The 20144-nt window shown below is 39.0% G+C and overlaps 1 long non-coding RNA gene across 3 annotated transcripts in view; it reads left to right on the top strand.

Annotated features, from left to right (window-relative positions):
• The window catches only part of LOC126066335 (uncharacterized), a 292842-nt gene that overhangs the window by 146397 nt on the left and 126301 nt on the right, over nt 1–20144 (top strand). The gene's annotated exons all lie outside the window — the stretch shown is intronic.

Raw genomic sequence — 20144 nt, 5'->3', positions numbered from 1 at the left:
TGTTTTTCTGAGGCTTTACATTTTCCTGTAAGAAAAACACTATTTTTGGGTTCACTTTACATTTTCATATTTCATCTCCCTCATGTGAGATTAAATTTGCTACCTGGTTACTGCAAATGTCACTAACTATAAATCTTGAGATATGGCCAGGGTGTTGTTGACGTCACAGAACAACTTCTTGCCTATATGGTTTGTGAATACATATTTGGCAGAAATGCGAGGAGTTTCTTGGTATCTGACTTAAATCGCATTGATAAGATGTTTCTTGTTTATTTTGAAGAGAAGGTTTATTTAGACTTCTCTCCAGTTTGTCACAGAAAACACATCTCATATTGTATATTTTGTGCGTGCATGAGCCTTTGCTTCTTAGGAGCTGTGTTTTAGCAAGCTTGCTGTGTAGCCATACTCTTACCTGTAAAGTGCTCTTATTAAAGTGATCCCAGGTTGCCTTACTGGGTAGCCACAGAGTCACCCATGCACACACTGAATAACCCCTTTGAGGGGCACTGAGAAATTGCAGAAATATCCAAACAATTTTTTTCATTGGTTAACTGTTTCACCTGATGTTTCAATATTAATTAGTGTTGAAAAGGCTGGAGGGACAACATTGCATTTTTTTTTTTTTAAAGGAGACTGCCAGTGCAGTTCATTTATTTATCAGGTGAGGTGAGATGAGATCAGATATTAAAACTAATATAAATTCTTTGGTGTTTAATACAGATGCTCTTTCCAGGCAGTTACGAAGATCACGCTGATGACTTCTAGTGCTTTCTGAAATCTGAATGGGAAAAATCCAATCAAATTTGTATTTAGTCCTCCCTGGGTATTAGAGTTAACAGTGGTTTCCTCAGCAGGAACCATGTTGGGATTTAGTGCTAGGTTTCTGCAGATGCCCTTGCGCTTGTTGTAGGCAGGTGGAATGCAACCAGGTATAGCAGTTGGCTTCCATACACCTGTTCCTCTATTAAATTAAGAAGAATTCTTCCTCAGACTTGTATTGACCTCTGAGGTCCATTATCAGTGAGAGCGGGCTTCTAATGAGGTGAGAACCAGTAATGAGAATGCATCATCTTACTGACTGGCACTTGTAGGTCGTTAACACAGGTAGAAGTTCTGTGTAGCTGATCTTGTGCTTGAGCAGACTTTGGAACTGGGATGATATGTTAAAATAGGAAATGACTGTATCTGTAATTATCAATCAGCCTTAACTTAATGCGTTGTATTTATGGTGTGTTCCACCCCAGGTAAGCCTGTTCTCAAAGGAAATTTTATTAATTAAGCCAAAGATAGATGACTTACGGATACCCAAACTTTAATAATTAATCTCCCTCATGACCTTGTCTTATTACATTTAGGAAACCTCAGATAACTAAGGTTAGGCATGCAGTCATAAGCACATCCTACAAAATGTGTTTTAAATACCTAGCTAGGAGCCGTGGTGGCCCAATGGTTAAAGTGCTTGACTGCTTACCAAAAAGTCAGTGGCTCAAAACCACCAGTGTCTCCACTAGAGAAAGATGTGACAGTCTGCTTTCGTAGAGATTTACAGCCTTGGAAACCCTTTGGGGTCGCTATAAGTTGGAATCAACTTGACAGCAGTGGTTTGGGGGTTTTTTTTTGGCTTATGTAGTAGGCATTGGACACGGACTGTAACTAATGGCTTTGAGTTCTTACCTAGATGCAAGGCTCTTTTTCTAGATACCTTACATGTATTATTTCAGTTTATTTCTGACATTGATTCTGTGAGGTAGACGCTACATTCACCTGCATTTTGTGAAAAAGAGACATTACCGGAATGCAGAAGATTTGGATCCAGGCAGTTTGATTCCAGATAGCTTGAGTCCTTAGCAAATATGGACCATTTCTGAAGACCCAGGCACATCTTCTGTCTTTAAGAAGTTCTTTCTAATCACTTCCAGGTTTTCTCAGTGGGAGCGGGCCCAATACCTTCTACCTGGTGTGTATTGAAAAGCCTGTGGGGGCTTTTTTGATTGTTGACTTATGGGTTTTTTTGTTTTGTTTTTCATTGTTGCAGTGACTGCAGGGTTCTACTGGCATTTGGTGCTGGGCGTGGAGGGAGGTTAGGATACCAATTGTCCTGTAGGGGGTGGGGTAGTTCCTCACAGGGAAGATCTGATTTTCTCTTCTTTGGGGACTCTTCATAAAAATTCTTTTGCTCTCTCATGGGCTGTAGGCATTTAAGTACTAAAATGATGGGATGGGTCTTATGGAGTGAGGAGAGGTATCCTTGGCAAGTGGATTTGAATTGGAGAGCAGTAACTGCTGATGGTATTGTGATAAAGGGACATTGAGGAGTCTACTTATGTTAATAGTACTCTGTAAATGTTTCCTAAAGGATTAAATAGGAGGAAGCAAACTCTACTCTAGATCTTTGAGACAACAAAGGAAAATGACTGGCTGTAATCACTCTATTAAGATTTATTCTTTGTAATGTTCTCTTGAAAACACTTGCATAATTATTGTATACAACATGATGAAAAGTAGTAAACATGGATGTGTTGCAGATAAGCCAGACAGAAGTGAATAAAAGCAGATCCAGTAGCTTAAGCTCCTGGGACTTGGGATACCTGGATTTCTCTGGTCACAAAAATGAAACCCCTTTCCATGGAATCGATTCTGACTCATAGCGACCCTATAGGACAGAGTAGAAGTGCCCCATAGGGTTTCCAAGGAGTGGCTGGTGGATTCAAACAGCCAGCCTTTTTGGTTAGCAGTCTACTGCTTTAACCACTGCCCCACCAGGGCTCCGGATTTCTCTGGTACCAGGAGGGAATTTAAAAAGAGGTGTGGCCACCTTGTAACTCAGCAGTCTCCTAAACTGTGAGAATATCTAACGCCCATCCCCTAATGCAGATATCTGATGCAGGCAGTACCCATTAAACCCATTGCCAGTGAGTCGATTTTGACTCGTAGCGACCCTATAGAACAGAGTAGAACTGCCCCATAGAGTTTCCAAGGAGTGCCTGGTAGATTCGAACTGCCAGCCTTTTGGTTAGCAGCCATGGTACTTAACCACTATGCCACCAGGGTTTGTTGACTTATAAATCCCAATATGCCTGATATAATACTGTTTCAGGCAGCATACATTTCACCTCAGCCTTCTGTAGATGATATAGAAACTTGGGGTCAGGGTGGAGGTGGCAGATATTGAGATATTATGAAGAATAAATAGATTTAGAAGTCGAAAAAGGCAAGAAGCTATAATAGTCTGAAATAGTGAAGGAGAATACATATAGTTATCTCTTCTACCACACACTCTGTTGGAAGTTTTACTTGCTTGTTTTTTTCTTTTCTTTATGATAAAATCTGAAATTGAACCAATTAGAGATGTTTGGGCTAAAATTGATAAATAATTCGAGTGTGGTCTGAGGTCTGTCATTTACTTAATAGTATGAATTAGTTCAACAAGATATTTTTCTTGTGAGATCAGCCATGCTTGTTGTTCTTGTTGTTAGGTGCTGTTAAGTCAGTTCTGACTCACAGCGACCCTGTGCACAACAGAACGGAACACTGCCCTGTCCTGAGCCATCCTTACAATCATAGTTATGCTTGAGCTCGTTGTTGCAGCCACTGTGTCAATCCACCTCGTTGAGGGTCTTTGTCTTTTCTGCTGACCCCGTACTCTGCCAAGCATCATGCCCTTCTCCAGGGACTGATCCCTCCTGACAACATGTCCAAAGTATGTAAGGCACAGTCTCGCCATCCTTGCCTCTAAGGAGCATTGTGGCTGCACTTCTTCCAAGACAGATTTGTTTGTTCTTTTGGCAGTCCATAGTATATTCAATATTCTTTGCCAACACCCCAATTCAAAGGCATCAACTCTTCTTCGGTCTTCCCTCTTCATTGTCCAGCTTTCACATGCATATGATGGGATTGAAAATACCATGGCTTGGGTCAGGTGCACCTTAGTCTTCAGGATGACATCTTTGTTCTTCAACACTTTGAAGAGATCAGCCATGCTAAGTGAACATAAAGTGAGCTAGAGAAGAACAGGCTGTGTTCTTTCTCCATGGTCTGGAGAAGAATTGATGCCTTTGAATTATGGTGTTGGCAAAGAGTATTGAATATATCATGGACTGCCAGAATGAACAAATCTGTCTTGGAAGAAATACAGCCATAATGCTCCTTAGAAGGAAGGATGGCGAGACTTCATCTCACATACTTTGGACATGTTATCAGGAGGGACCAGTCCTTGGGGAAGGAAATTGTGCTTGGTAAAGTGGAGGGTCGTTAAAAAGAGGAAGACCCTGAAGGAGATGGATTGACACAGTGGCTACTACAATGAGCTCAAACATAGCAACGATTATGAACATGGCACAGGACCAGGCAGTATTTTGTTCTGTTGTACATAGGGTTGCTATGAGTCAGAGCCAACTTGAGGGCATGCACCTAACAACAGCAACAATCCTAAGAGTAATCGTATCGGCATCCCTGTTTTCCAGATGAGGCCACTAAGGCACACACACACAAAAAAAAAAAAGGCACAGAGAGGTCAAAAGCCTATCCCAGCACTTCTCAGCTATAAAACTTTAGGTGAATTCCTTAACTTGGTCTCCCTATTTGGTCTGGTCTGTTTACTTTTATTCAGCAGTAGCTGACTCTTTCTCCTATTATCCCAAGTAGACCCAAACCTTACCCTTGCCCTGCAGTCAACTCTAATGCATACTTTATTGATGATATTACAATTATAGTTTATTTTACAATTATATTTTATTTTTCAATGTCCCTGTCCTCTCTTTCAGTATTTTTTGTATCTTTGTTTCTCTTATTTTTTCAGTTGGTCTTCTCTTGGTCTTGTTTATTTTTAGTATATATATACTTTCAAATTTCATCAATGTCGTTTTCTGAACTGAAGACCTAATAACATCACTTCCTTTCCTGAAAACTTTTATTATCCATATGAAAAAAAGTTCAAGCATCAGAATAATATTATTCTTAAATAGCACTTATATGACCGGAGCAGTTTTTAAAAAGTTGCCATGGAATTGATACTTACTGCTGGTGACCCTGCATGTTAAAGGGTATGATGGTTATCATGGGTTCTAGTTAGTGAGAAGAACAGGTGCAAGAAGGTGAAGGGAAGATCCCCCCTTTGAGGAAACCATAATAGTTTTTTTTAACAGTATGTCTGGAGGGAAGGATATATGTGGAGCTATAGTAAAAGATTAGGCAGGTGAGGGGACTAGCTCAGGAAGGATCCTGTGTATCAAGATGAGAAGTTTGGACTTTGCATTGGAAACAGTGGGGAGCCAGGAAGTGCTTGGAAACAGGAGAACGACATAATCAGATTGCATTTTTAAATGAAAATTGGGCTGGCGAGAGATGAAGCCATTGGCAGAGGGTCCAATTTGGAAGTTTTTTCAGTAGTCTAAGGAGAAGTGGTAAGAGTTTAATAAAAGAAATAGTGGTAGCTATCAAAGGAAGGAATAGATGTGAAAGATTAATGTCAAGAGGAGTTGATGAATGCTTGCATGTGGGAAGTGAGAGAGAAGGAGGTATTGGGGCGGCTTCTACATCAGGGTCTGAGGTTCAGGAGAGAGGCCTGGCCTAGAGCTTCATTTGGATGTTGAAGTGGAGGGAGTAAGGTGCGTATACAAAGTGAGGAGAAGCAATGATTGAAGGAGGATATCTTAGGAATTCTAATGTATGAGAGGAGGACAGATGAGAAACGCCTAATGAGGGGACTAAGAAACTGCTTGAAGGAAGGAAAGAGTGAGTGGTAAATGTTTCCACAGGAAAATGACTACAATAACTTGGTAAGTGTATAGTGTCACTAATGAAAAATAATTGACTTAGAGCAACTAAACAGACCCAATGAAAGAATCTTGCTGTAGCTGAGAACTCTTACTCTGCTATTGGTCATGGTGACAAGAAGTGGAAACTCCTATGAGGCCAGCCATGTGTGTGGTCAGGCTTCATTCTTGCCTGACTAAACATTTACTGTGTTTCTACCATTCTTTTCAGCATCATTGTGCCCATTCCCAGAAATCATAGGAGAAAAAATTTCCTGCTGAACTACTACAGAAACATTAATTAACAGATGGTGCACAATTTAGGGTCATGATATTGCTTATTGGTCCAGTTGTGAGGACTTTTGTTTTCTTTATGTTGAGTTGTAATCCATAGTGAAGGCTGCAGTCTTTGATCTGCTTAGTGTTTCAAGTCCTCTTCGCTTTCAGCAAGCAAGATTGAGTCATAGGCACATTGCAGGGTGTTAATGAGTCTTCCTCCAATCCTAATGGCACATTCTTCGTATAGGCCAGTTTCTCAGATTATTTGCTCAGCCTACAGATTGAATAAGTATAGTGAAAGGATACAATCCTGATGCACACCTTTCTTGACTTTAAACCATGCAGTATCCCATTGTTCTTTTCTAACAACTGCCTCTTAATCTAAGTAAAGGTTACTCGTGAACACAATTAAGTGTTCTGGAATTCCCATTCTTCACAATGTTATCCACAATTTGTTATGATCCACATAGTCAAATGCCTTTGCACAGTCGATAAAGTGCAGGTCAACATCTTTCTGGTATTCTCTGCTTTCAGCCACAATCTGTCTGACATCAGTAATGATATCCCTCATTCCATATCCTCTTCTGAATGTGACTTCAATTTCTGGCGGTTCCCTGCTGATGTACTGCTGCAACTGCTTTTGGATGATCTTCAGCAGAATTTTACTTGTGTGTGATATTAATGATATTGTTCAATAATTTCTTCATTTTGAAAAAAAAATTCTGTTAGATCACTTTTATTTGGAATGGGCACAAATGAATCTCTTCCAGTCAGTTGGTAGGTAGCTGTCTTCCAAATTTATTGGCATAGAGTGAGTGCTTTTAACATTGCATCCGTTTGTTGAAACATCCCAATTGGTAATTCCGTCAATTCCTGGAGTCTGGTTTTTTGCCAGTGCCTTCAATGCAGCTTGTACTTTTCCTTCAGTACCATTGATTCTTGATCATATGCTACCTCCTGAAATGGTTGAATGTTGACCAAATATTTTTGGTATAGTGACTCTGTATATCCCTTCCATCTTCTTTTGATGCTCCCTGCATCATTCAATATTTCGCCCATAGAATCCTTCATAATGGCAACTCGAGGCTTGAATTTTTTCTTCAGTCTTTCAGCTTGAGTAATGCCAAGTGTGCTCTTCCCTTTTGGTTCTCTATCTCCAGGTCTTTGCACATTTTGTTATAATACTTTACTTTGTCTTCTTGACCCGTCCTTTGAAATCTTCTGTTCACCTCTTTTACTTCATCATTTCTTCCTTTTGCTTTAGCTACTCGGTGTTCGAGAACAAATTTCAGAGTATCTTCTGACATCCATTTTGGTCTTTTTTTGCTTTCCTGCCTTTCTAATAACCTCTTACTTCTTCACGTATGATGTCATTCCACAACTCATCTAGTCTTTGGTCATTAGTGTTCAATGCTTCAAATCTTTTCTTGAGATGGTCTCTAAATTCAGGTGGGATATACTAAAGATTGTACTTTGGCTTTCGTGGACTTGTTCTAATTCTGCCTGAGTTTGCATATGAGCAATTGATGGTCTTTTCCTCGGTTGGCCCCATCCTTGTTCTTACATTATCTCTTTCCACAGATGTAGTTGATGTGATTCTTGTGTATTCCATCTGGCGAGGTTCGTGTGTATAGTCACCAGTTATGTTGTTACAAAAGGTATTTGCAATGAAGACATCGTTGGTCTTGCAAAATTCCTATCAAAGGACCTCCAACATTTTTTTCTATCACGAAGGCCATATTTTCCAACTACCTACCCTTTTTCTTTGTTTCCAGCTTTTGCATTCCAAGCACCAGTAATTACCAATGCATTTTATTGCATGTTTGTTCAATTTTAAACTGCAGAATTTATAACAATTTTCAGTTTCTTCGTCTTTGGCCTTAGTAATTGGTGTGTAAATCTGAATAATAGTCATATTAACTGAACTTTCTTGTAGGTGTATGGATATTATTCTATCACTGACAGTGTTGTACTTCAGCATAGATCTTGAAATGTTCTTTTTGACAATGAACACGATACCATTCCTCTCTAATTCCTGACACAGTAGACCATATGATTATCTGATTCAAAATGGCCAATAGCAGGCCATTTCAGCTCATTAATGCCTAGGATATTGATGCTTGTATGTTTCATTTCGTTTTTGATGACTTCCAGTTTTCTTAGATTCATACTTCGTACATTCCACATTCCTATTATTAATGTATGTTTGCAGCTGTTTCTTCTTATTTTGAGTTATGCCATGACATATATAGGATTCATTGCATGTCTGTCTGTCTCAGCAATTCTGACAATTTTATTTGACATCGTATCTAGATATATCTAGTTTATTTAAAGAAATCCATTTGATAGCAATGTGATAATGATGAGGATATGTTTGGAATTAGTAAAGGTATTCTCAGCTGACTCTTTGTAAAGTCAGCTCCTTGTACATAAATCATGTGTTTTGTCAACTTATGATCTGGGAAATGTTTTCAGTCACTCTTCGGTGGACAGCTTTCCGTGGTGTTTAATGTCTCTCCTCACTGACATAGTTAATTAAGAATTGACAGTAATTCTGAGCTTTAGTGGATCTTGCTCTTGAGAGAAGAGGCAATCCCAAGAGACTTGACGTTCGCTTTCTTTGAATTATTAAGAAAACTATTATCACAATTTAGTATAGTGGATGCCAACCAGGAGAAAGGCAACCTAGTTTTAAGTAGTTTTTCTTTTCTGAAGTTCAAAGAACTAATTTTCGTTCATGGTACCTGCAGATTTTTATTACACCGTAAAGGGTTTGGTTTATAAACAAAAATGTATGATAACAAAATAATAATCTAATTGTTACGCTTCTTTATTTACTGTGGCGTTTGAGCAAATTTTGTGTATCTCACTTTATAAAATCTAAAAGATAAGAAAACAATTCTCAGCATGAATAAACTGGGAATGTATCTTGACATCAAAAATTTATTTTCCATCGCATTTCACAGTTTATTCATGCTGAAAACCACTTCTTATATTTGAACTTTGGAACTTTTTGTGTATTGGGATGGGCAAAAATGAACACGGGTTTCCTTTAAGTGTACTGGATTAAAAAAAAATACCACATGTAAAATAAAACAAGTAGAAACTCAAGACACAGCAATACATGTTGGCCAATTATGTGATAACAGAATAGTATTTGTATCAGGCCTTTAGGCATGTTATGTGCAATACTGAAATGAGTTTTGAAATAGGAAACAGCATAGGTACCAGCCATTAAAAAGGTATGCCTTACATCTTTTGTAAAGGAAATCTTGCTGAATTCAACTGACAGTAACAAGTTTGGCCCAGGAAACAACTCAGTCAGCAGTCTCCTTCTTCAGAAATCTATTTACAGTAGAAACCCCTTAACATTTTAATTGTTTTACAGTGAAAGTTTCTCTCAGTGCCACCTTTATAGGGCTCAAGTTCATTAAAATTTAAAGGACCAGGGAGTTCATAGTGTACTGTAATGCCCTGGTGATGGTTGTAAAAGCTCTAAATATTTTTTTGGCTCGTTGAACAACTGAAGGATTTTTTTTTTTTTTTTTTTGCAGTGGCTGAGTATGCTCGAAAGTAAATTTTTGCCTTGCTTAATTTCAGTCCCACCAGAAAATTTTCTCCCTCTGCTAGCTCATCTGGTAGGAGAGAACATTGAGAAGATGGCATAGGACAGGGCGGTTTTTCATTCTGTTGTATATAGGGTTGCTATGAGTCGAAACTGACTCGAAGACACCTAACAACAACAACTAGGTCATCTGAATCCCAGAGCCTCTCAAAGTCCCTTTCAACATTTGTTATCAACTGGTATTTTGTTGCCCACATGAATTCTACAGCTAGATCCTAATTTCCTTGAGTCACTGTTAGGCTACCTTTGGCCAAGTTTTCTCAATTCCCCTGTACTACACCACCTCCCAAAACAACAACAACAACAAAAAAACTACCCCAAATTTAAATTATTTATAAACTCTCAGAGCTCTTGTTCTGGCTGTGCTACAAAGTACCTGGACTAAATTATAACCTTTCTGGTCTCTAGTGTCTCATTTGTCTGTTAAATTTGGGTAAATGTTCCTGGAGATTGTTCTGGTTCTAAGATAAAATACATCCTTAATGTGACTTGGCATATACAACCATTTAATGCTGATCACTTTTTTTTGGTCTCTAGTGTCTCATTTGTCTGTTAAATTTGGGTAAATGTTCCTGGAGATTGTTCTGGTTCTAAGATAAAATACATCCTTAATGTGACTTGGCATATACAACCATTTAATGCTGATCACTTAATTGTAGGCAAATGATTGCCCAAAACAATGGTTTTTTGGTTTGGCTCCAGTTTATGTTGAGCACTCCCTGATAAGGTATAGTTAAAAGGTCTTTTTTTTTTTTTCCATAAAGAATATTTTTGGTTGATGATAATCAAACCCTATGAGTTGGAATTAACTCGATGGCAACAAGCTTGGTTTTTTGGTTTATTGTTTGCTTTATTTCCAGGTACTCTATTTTGCTTTAAAAATGTGACTTTAGACTCATGGCTCAAAGATTTTGGTTAATGGTAGCAAATAGCTATCAGAGTAGATGTTAAGGTATTTCATGCAAGATGTTGCTTCTTTAAGTCAAATTTGCATGAGAGATTCCTGAAATCCTTTTTCTTTGGGAGGTGCATACTTCAGTTTTGCCAGCTGTCTTAGTCCTAGTGCTGCTATAACAGAAATACCACAAGTAAATGGCTTTAACAAAGAGAAATTTATTCTCTTACAGTCTAGTAGGCTACAAGTCCATATTCAGGGCATCAGCTCCAGGGAAGGCGTTCTCTCTCTCTGTCAGCTCTGAAGGTGGATCCTTGTCGTCAGTCTTCCCCTGGACTAGGAGCTTCTCTGCACAGGAACTCCAGGTCCAAGGGGCAAGCTCTGCACCTGGCACTGCTGTCTTGGTGGTATGAAGTCCCCCCTCTCTGCTCACTTCTCTTTCCTTTTTATTTCTTGAGAAATAAAAGGTGGTGCAGGCCACACCTCAAGGAGATTCCCTTTGATTGGATCAGGGATGTAACCTTAGTAAGGGTATTACAATCCACTCTAATCCTCTTTAACATAAAATTATGATCACCAAATGGAGGACACCCACACAATACTGGGAATCATGGCCCAGCCAAATTGATACACACAGTTTTGGGGGGACATAATTCAATCCATGACACCAACTCTTTGTGTCTTGTAATTTTTGTTAAAGTTATTTCTATTTCCATTGGTGTTTTATCTACATGATATGTGCATATAAGCTGACCTTTTAATTTCTGGAATCATTTACCCTTCTTAAATTTACACAATAGACTGGTTTGGCTAACAGTGTATATTCAAATTAAACATAGTTTTATGATCTCTTATGCATAATTCTGAAATCCAAAGAGCTCTAAGCACAACTGGGTACTTTTTTTGTCATTCTTGTTACAGACTAGTTAAGTGGTGTCCTACTTATCTAATGCTGCAGTGACAGAAGTACCACCAGTGGATGGCTTTAAAACAGAAGTTTATTCTCTCACAGTCTACCCATTGCCGTAGACTCAATTCCAACTCATAGTGACCCTATAGGACAGAGTAGAACTGCCCATAGGGTTTTCAAGGAGCGCCTGGTGGATTTAACTGCTGACTCTTTGGGTAGCAGCTGCATCTCTTAACCACTACGCCACCAGGGTTTCCCTCTCACAGTCTAGTAGGCTAGAAGTCTGAATTCAGGGCACCACCTCCAGAGGAAGGCTTTCTCTCTCTGTTGGCTCTGAAGGAAGTTCCTTGTCATCAATCTTCCCCTGGTCTAGGAGCTTCTCAGTGGAGAGATCCTGGGTCCAAAAGACATGATCTGCTCCTGGCACTACTTTCTTGGTTGTAGGAGGGCCCCATATCTCTCTGCTTGTTTCTTCCTTCTATATCTCAAAACAGATTTATTTAAGACACAACCTAATCTGGTAGATTGAGTCCTGTTTTATTAATATAACTGCCTCTAATCCTGCCTTATTAACATCACAGAGGTAGAATTTACAACACATGGAAAAATCACATGAGATGACAAAATGGTGGACAGTCATCACACAATACTGGAAATCATGGCCTAGCCAAGTTGACACATAGTTTTGGGGGACACGGTTCAATCCATGACAGGTGACAAGACCTAAACCAAGATAATATACATCTACTTATAGACTTTATTTATTTATTTAGTGTGAAAATCCTTAGGTTTCCCTGAAGAAATATTAATGTGCATGATTGGAGTGTGACTGTTTGGGTATTTCTGGGTGTATATACCCTGTATTGCCCTTTTAAATCTGAAAAATTCTGAATTGCAAAACAGAATTGCCCCAAAGATTTCAGATACTTATAACATATTTATAAATATAATATTTGAAGAACATACTGCTTTTCAAAGGGTAATTCAGGCTTTTAAAAGTTTGCTTGTTTGAATGGAATTCTTTTCATAAATCAAAGAATTACTTTTAAGTAGTAAGTACCCACTTTTTTTGTTTTTGTTTAAACTCTGGATGTTGTTTTTGTAAAGCAAGGTTCAGGTTCATGTGTTCTCAAAAATTATCTTTATGGTAATATTAGTAGATTTTTAAATCTGAAATCCCAGTATTTTATAATACACCATCAAAAGTTTTTTTTTAAAAAAAGTAATTGAATTTTTACCATTTGAAAAAGTTCCCATTTTAATGATTATAAGATAGCGATTAGATGGCCCATCAAGGGTAATGCATCAAAACAAGTGCTGTTGTCACTCTGGGAAGTTCATTGCTTCTGTATAGGAGAAACAGAGTCAGTTGACATCTACTGAACAGAAACTCCATGCCAGGCAACATGCCAAGGACTTTTTATAGTATTTTGTTTTATTTCAGCCAAACAACAAGCACTGAATATTGTATTATGCTTTTAATATTGAAAAGAATTATTTGAGGATTATGGTAAGGCAGACATACATTTTCTACAATTTAGATATTTTTTCAGTCCAGTTTCATTCTTTGAGCAGTGAGGATAAAAACCTTCATTGGCCCCGCTCCTGGTTTCTTTGGTTGAATGGCCTTTCACCCAGCTAAAGTGAAGTTGATTATCTTCCTGAAGAAGGCTGGATTACTTTTTATGATGTCTAATCCCAGAGGGTGTGCTGGCCTTTTGAAGGGTTAGGTAGTCTGGTTAGGATCACTCCACTGGGGCCCTAGTACCAGTTTCAGTAGTCATAGAGGTAGACTTTGAAGTCTCTCACTCTCTCTGCCTCACAAACTTCCCTACTTGATTGTTTCATATTTTCTTTTTTCTATTTGTCTTGTGAAGTCCTAGTATGACCCTAACAAGCTGCTATACCTTTTAATTTAGACTGCATTTGTAATAGATCTATAGCTGTGTAGAATCTGGTAAGGTTTTAGTTTCCAAGGAGAGTCAGCTGAAATGCCTAATTTACTTTGCTGTAGCCACTGAATTTTATATTAAACAAACTTATAATAGTCTCTTTTGTATGTGGAATCTGCGTGACCACGTGTTGCTTTATTAATAGCCTCCCTAAGGCTTGGCGTCTTGCCATGGACTACTTCAATTATCTCAAAGTTTGAGCTCTTCATCTGGTGGCATAGGCAAGACGCTTATGTTTCTGGCATGACTTTGTAGGGTAGCAGGAAGGAAACCAGATCTGAAGCAAATAGGGGTCCACTTAGGGCAGGATGGAGTCCCGTGATTAGAGCGCTGGCTCCCACAGAGATACATTTCAAGAGAGCCTAAGGGCCTGGGGAGGAGAGTTAATGCTAACGTTCAAGACGTTCAAGGACGGCACTTCTGCACCTGGGAAACTGTCCGAGAATGGAACCTGAAGAGGTAACTATTCTCATAAAGGTTGGGGTTACACACAGGGAGGGCTGTAAGTGAGGCTTCCCACTCCTGTTCAGCACGGCAACAAGAGATAGCAGGGCTTTTGACCTACAGACAAATTAAATGCCACCTGTCAAAAAAGTGAGCTCTGTGGCTGAGTCTTTGCAATTGTGTGAGACAGAAAACACATTTGTGAGGAAGCAGCTAGGAATGGAAAGTCTGAATTAAAATGAATTATTGCTTGAAGGAAAGATAAATGCCTCTTCTGATTGAATCTGAGGCTAGCAGTGAATCTATTACACTAACGTATCGTCACTGTTTCATCGAGTACTTCATTTGCCTACGAAATGAAATTTGTTTTCTCTTGAAAACCATCTTTAAAATTTCTGTGTGTTAGCAAAAAAATTGGAAAAGGCCTAAATGTCCAACAATAAGGAAACAGGTAAATTATGGCATAGCCTTACAGAGCACATTTGTGCAGCTATTAAAAACAATGTTTACAAAGAATTTTAATACCCTATAAAATGCTTATATTACAATAAGACGGAAAAGAAGCTGGATACAAATGTCTATAGCAGCATGATTTTATATCTAAATGTATAAATATAAAGACAGTAAGCCCAAAAGGAGGGAAATGCATCAAAGTGTTTTAAAAGTGCTTACCTCTTGGTGGTGAATTATGTATAATTTTTATTCTCTCATCTACAGTTCTCAGTTTCTTGCCAACTTTTCTATAATGAACATCTATTACTTTCTTAGAAAAAATACTTAAAGGAATTCTGTTTACTTCTGGTATTGTTTTCTGACCTGTGATGTTGTTGCCCATAGCCACCCGAAGACAACTTTGTGAAACCACCAAGCTACATTTTTGATAAGAAATTTTACCATTCACTGGTCAGTAAAAATGTGTCATTGTGTACTCTTTCCCTGGGTCACTTTATATAATATTCCAGTGGTGGTAAAACAAAAGATGAAGGTTATATCGCTCCATTTAATGCTTCTCAAAGCATCGTGGATTGGGGAGAAAAAAGAGATGACCGTAACAAATAGGCTCCAGTTTTGTCACGTTACTGCAGATTAACTGGCATTAAGTAAACATGTTCAGAAACAAGCAGGCCATAATTTGGCTTCTTCAGACCTAGTTAGTGATTCAGAGTTATAGTCTTGTATAGTGTTTCTCCACACACACACACACACACACACACCGCCCACCCAAAATTATTGGATATTGGATGTGTTGTAAATAGCTAAATACTTTAGCAAGTTTACCGCTTTTTTTCTTTCCACTCTCATGTGTAAGATGAACCTGACTTGTCTCTTAGGTGTTTCTTAACTTCTGTAACCAGTTGGTTACATATAGAAATCTACATTATCTATCTGGAAAATAATTGAGAATCAGGAGGTAAACAATAATAGCACCGTAAATAATAATCACTAACACTTATTGGGAGTCTCTGGGTGGCCCAAATGGTTAAGTTCTCTACTATTAGCTGAAAGATTGGCAGTTAGAACTCACTCAGAGGCCCCTCAGAAAACAGGCCTGGCAGTCTGCTTCCAAAAAGTCACAGCCTTGAAAATCCTATGGAGCAGTTCTATTCTGCAGACATGGGTTGCCACGATGTAGAATTGACTCAGTAGCAACTAACAATAACAACTGCAACCTTATTGAGTACTTGCTATTGTTTTAAACCCTCTCTTCAGTATTTTGCCTCATTAACTCATTTAATCATCATGACAACCCTGTACAATTGTTATCGTTATCCCTATTTACAGATGAGAAAACCGAGGCTCAGAAAAGTTGAGTAGCTTGTCCAAGGTCACATAACTAGTTTCTGTGGAGCTCAGAGCCCAGCCACATTCCAAAGTCCAAACTTACTCTTCACTACTAGAGTAAATAAAAAGTGAAAATAGATGTCACAAAGTCAGTATTCTAAAAATGCTAGACTTTGCACTTCATGTTCCCAAGAAAGGATTACTCTTATTTTATAATTAAGTTCAGCAAATGTATGAATAACTAAAGATCATATTTGAACAGAGAAGAAGGAGCTTCTAGAAATAGGCATTGATAGCAAGAAAGAAGATATGGCTGAAGACTGATAGAGAGGCTGAAAAACTAGATTATTTTCCCAAGAATTCTGAAAGCATAAAACCCTGGATTGTTTAGGTAAAGGCATCTTGTTCACGTCCTTAGCTCTAAGGGTGAATATAGTAACTTGAGCATAATAGATTCTTCTTGTCAATAAAATATTAAATTCAATAAGGTCCTCATTTTTTTTAATTTGTATTTTTATTATATAATTTATGTATTTTTATTGTAGAAAGATTAGAAAATACAGATGAGATGAAATAAAATTTTCTTATAATATCATAACCAGAGATATCCACTGTTTACATTTTGGAAGAGCTATACGATATAAATACAAATGTAAATATAAATATATATATATTTCTGTTTTATCAAAAGGGACTATACTTTTTAAAATCTTTATTCACTATACTGTGCGTGTATTTTTAAATATTCTTTCATTATAAAAGTAGAGAATTGTATGATATATTTGAGAAAGATTTTCTTCCAGAAAGGGCAAAAGCAAACAAACCATTTATTTTATGCTTTAAAGAAAAATACATAGGAATCCAGAAAATTCTTTTATGTGCATCAGCTCATTTCTTAATGACACTGTATCAGTGAGGCACTGCTGTATGTTAGTTATCTTCATGTCATAGAACTCTCATTATTCTCCCCTGTTTAGATTAAACATACTAAAGTAAGCACTTTTTTTTTAAAGAAAGGATCAAGAATGAGAATGATAATTATCTTAGGCTGGGTTCTCTAGAGAAGCAAAACCAGTAATGCGTATAAATATATAGAGAGAGATTTATATTAAGGAAACAGCTCACATGATTGTAGGGGTTGGAATGTCTCAAGTCCTTGGATCAGGATAGAGTCCTTTCCCAATTCACGGAGCTGCAGAAGCTGGTGAACCCAAGATGTGCAGGTTGGAGAGCAGACATTCCGCTCACAGGTTGTGGTGGTTGAGGAATCCCCAATGTAGGCAGGCAAGACTGCAAGTTTTCTCCTGAGTCACTTAGCTGCAGGGGCTGGTGAACTCAGGATGGGCAGGTCAGGGAGCAGGACACTTGCTCGCAGGCTGTGAAGATCAGTGAATCACAAGATGGGCAGGTAAGCTGCTAGCTCAAGTCCCAAGAACCAGAGACAGCTGCTGGATCCAGAACAAGCCAACAACCTTTGCAAGGCAAGCAGGAAGGAAGTAGGCAGCAGAAGGCGGAAAGATGAAGGCTGAGTGGGTGGTGAGCCACCAGAGGCTCCGCTCATGTCGGTATCACTCAGCAGATTCCATCGTGGGGGTGATCACATACCAAATTTCAACAAGAAAGTGGTCACAACATTGTACAACTGCCCAAACACTGAGAATCATGGCCAAGCCAAATTGACACACAATCTTAACCATCACAATAATTTAAAGATATTTTGAAAATAAAGGTGGTATATTCTCTGGCTAGAGCTGAAGTGGTTTACAGCTGTATGCTTTTTTCACTTGAAATCCAGTTAGCTTTGTATTCATCAGTCTACCTAATTCAGGGAGAGGAACAGGACCAGCTCCCAAAAGCTGTGTTTTGATTTGCTAATTCATTTGGCAAAGATTTATCGAATGTCTGCTTTATGCAGTGTCCTGAGTTTGGTACTTGTTTAATGCAAAGAGGTGTAAGATTTGTCCTCTGTACTCAGAGAGGTCTTGTCTACTAATGGAAATAAACCAACAAACAGCTAATTACAGTTCAGTATAGAGTCCTAGATGGTGGAAATGATTAACATGCTTGGCTACTAACCAGAATGTTAGTAGTTGAGTCCACCTAGAGGTTCCTCCGAAGAAAGTTCTGGCATCCTGCTTCCAAGAGACCAGCCATTGACAACCCTGTGGAGCACAGTTTTACTCTGATACTCATGGGATTGTCATGAGTTAGAGTTGACTGCATGTCAACTGGTACTGGTACTAGTATGGTAAGTGCAGGGACAGCCCTGAACTTAAGGGGCTATATGAGCTTGTGGAACATAGAGACACCTGAGTGGAAAAACAGAGTGAGAGTGAGCCAAAGAAAATAGTGTGATGGGAAGAGAAAGGAGGCTGATAAAGTATGTTTCAGCCAGAAGGGGCTGTTTGTGCAAGGGCTTGGGGGCTATAAAATGAGCATGCTGTGCTCAGGGTCATGGGGATTAGGATGGGAAGTGGGAAGAAATGAGGCTTGAGAAGTAGCCACCATCAATGAGGCCTTGTGTGCCATGCTGAGGAGTTGGGATTTTATCCTGGAAGAACGAGGAGTCATTGGATGTATATTGAGTGGAACCTTTAGGAGAGTAGTGGTACTTTACAGAATTCATTTTGGCAGCTCTGTGAAGAGACCCTAAGGGATGGAAAGGAGGAAGTTGAATTGATTAACTTGCTGACTGTTGGGTGGGGGAGGCAAGGGAGTGAGTGGGGAAAAGGAGGACATCATTATTTCTGACTTAGAGGTGACCAGGTACATGGTGATATCTCCTCCAAGGTGAGAATGCTCAGAAGAAAACAGATTTGAGGACATCCATCAAAGATTATGAGTTTGTTATGGATGTGTGCAGCAGGCAGTTGGCTCTATGGGTCTTGAACTGAGAGAAATCACTGGACTAAGAACAATAGATTTGGTAGTTGTCTGGTTATACAGGTACGAAACCAGGGATGGGGTTAGGTAACATCTGTGGATTTAGAGGGAACCTTGGGACAATCATTGTTTAAGGGATTGGTATAGAGTAGTAGTGGTTAAGGATCTGGGTTTTGCTCTCTGGATTCAAATCCTAGTTCCTACACTTACTAGAGCAAGCTACTTATTCTCTCTGTCCTTCATTTTCTTTGTTCATAACATAGAGTTGACACATATTTGAGTCATAATGTGGTTGTGAACCATAAAAGAGTTAGTATATTTAAAAAAAAATCTATACGGCTATGTAAAGAAGGGCTGGTGGTTATATGGTTAAGTGCTCATGTGTGGGAGAAAAGATCTGGAAATAAGCTCCAGTAAAGATTATAGCCTAGAATACCCTATGAGGCAGCTCTACCCTGTCCTATAGGGTTGATATGAGTTGGACTTCGTGGCACACAACAACAACATGCATATGTAGGACTGGCACATGGCAGAAGTTCAGTAGATTCAACTTTATTCTAATAAAGTAATGACTAAAGGAAATTTGAAAGAAAAAAAAAAAAGAACCAGTGAATAGGTAGGTATCAGTGGATGGGTGGGAGGACATCTGTGAGGACAGTCATCAAAATTAACACAGGGAAGTTGAGCTGTATTAAATGTTCCAGGGGGGACACATTATGTGAGAGCTAAGAAGTATCCTTTGTTTTTGCTGCAAGAATTTGTTGGTGCCCCTGGTGGGATGGGATGGGGGTGGGTGTCCCATTGCAGTGCTCTGAGGAATGAGCAGGAGGTGAGAGTGGAGGGAGCAAGTGGAGACCACTTTTTCAAGAGGTTGGCCTAAAGTGAAAGAGGTAGGATGGAAGTCAGAAAGAGACATAGGTTTGAGGGAGTCTTTGTGGTTGCTGGAAAGTGTGGGTGAATCTGAAGCATTTTTTATGTATGTGAGGAAAAATCCAGGGCAGGGGAGAGAACTAGGTATCGGATTAAAAGAACTCTTCCTTTATTCATCAGATACCCTCAGTACATCCTGTGTCTGACTGTCTTAGTCATCTACTGCTACTATAACAGAAATACTACAAGTGGATGGCCTTAACAAGAAAAATTTATTTCCTCACAGGAAAGTAGGCTAAAAGTCTAAATTCAGGGCATCAGCTCCAGGGGAGGACATTTTCTCTCTGTTGGCCTTCTCATCAGTCTTTCCCTGGACTAGGAGCTTCTTCATACAGGGATCCTAGTCCAAAGGATGTGCTCTCCTCCTGGCACTGCTTTCTTGGTGGTATGAGGTCCCTAACTCTTTGCTTGTTTCTGTTGCCTTTTATCTCTTGTAAGATAAAAGGTGGTGCAGGCCACACCCTATGGAAACTTCCTTCACATTGGATCAGGGTTGTGACCTTAGAAAGGGTGTTACAATCCCACCCTAATCCTCTTTAACAAAAAATTACAACCACAAAATGGAGGACAACCACACAATAATGGGAATCATGGCCTAACCAAGTTGACACATATTTTTGGGGGGACACAATTCAATCCATGACACTGGCACTGGGCCATGAGTTGGGTAAACCCTTAAGGAACTCAGAGT

This window comes from Elephas maximus, chromosome 23 (assembly GCF_024166365.1).
Source record: "Elephas maximus indicus isolate mEleMax1 chromosome 23, mEleMax1 primary haplotype, whole genome shotgun sequence".
Classification (NCBI taxonomy): domain Eukaryota; kingdom Metazoa; phylum Chordata; class Mammalia; order Proboscidea; family Elephantidae; genus Elephas; species Elephas maximus.
The sequence above is the reverse complement of the archived record's forward strand: the minus strand, read 5'-3'. Positions and strand labels throughout refer to the sequence as shown.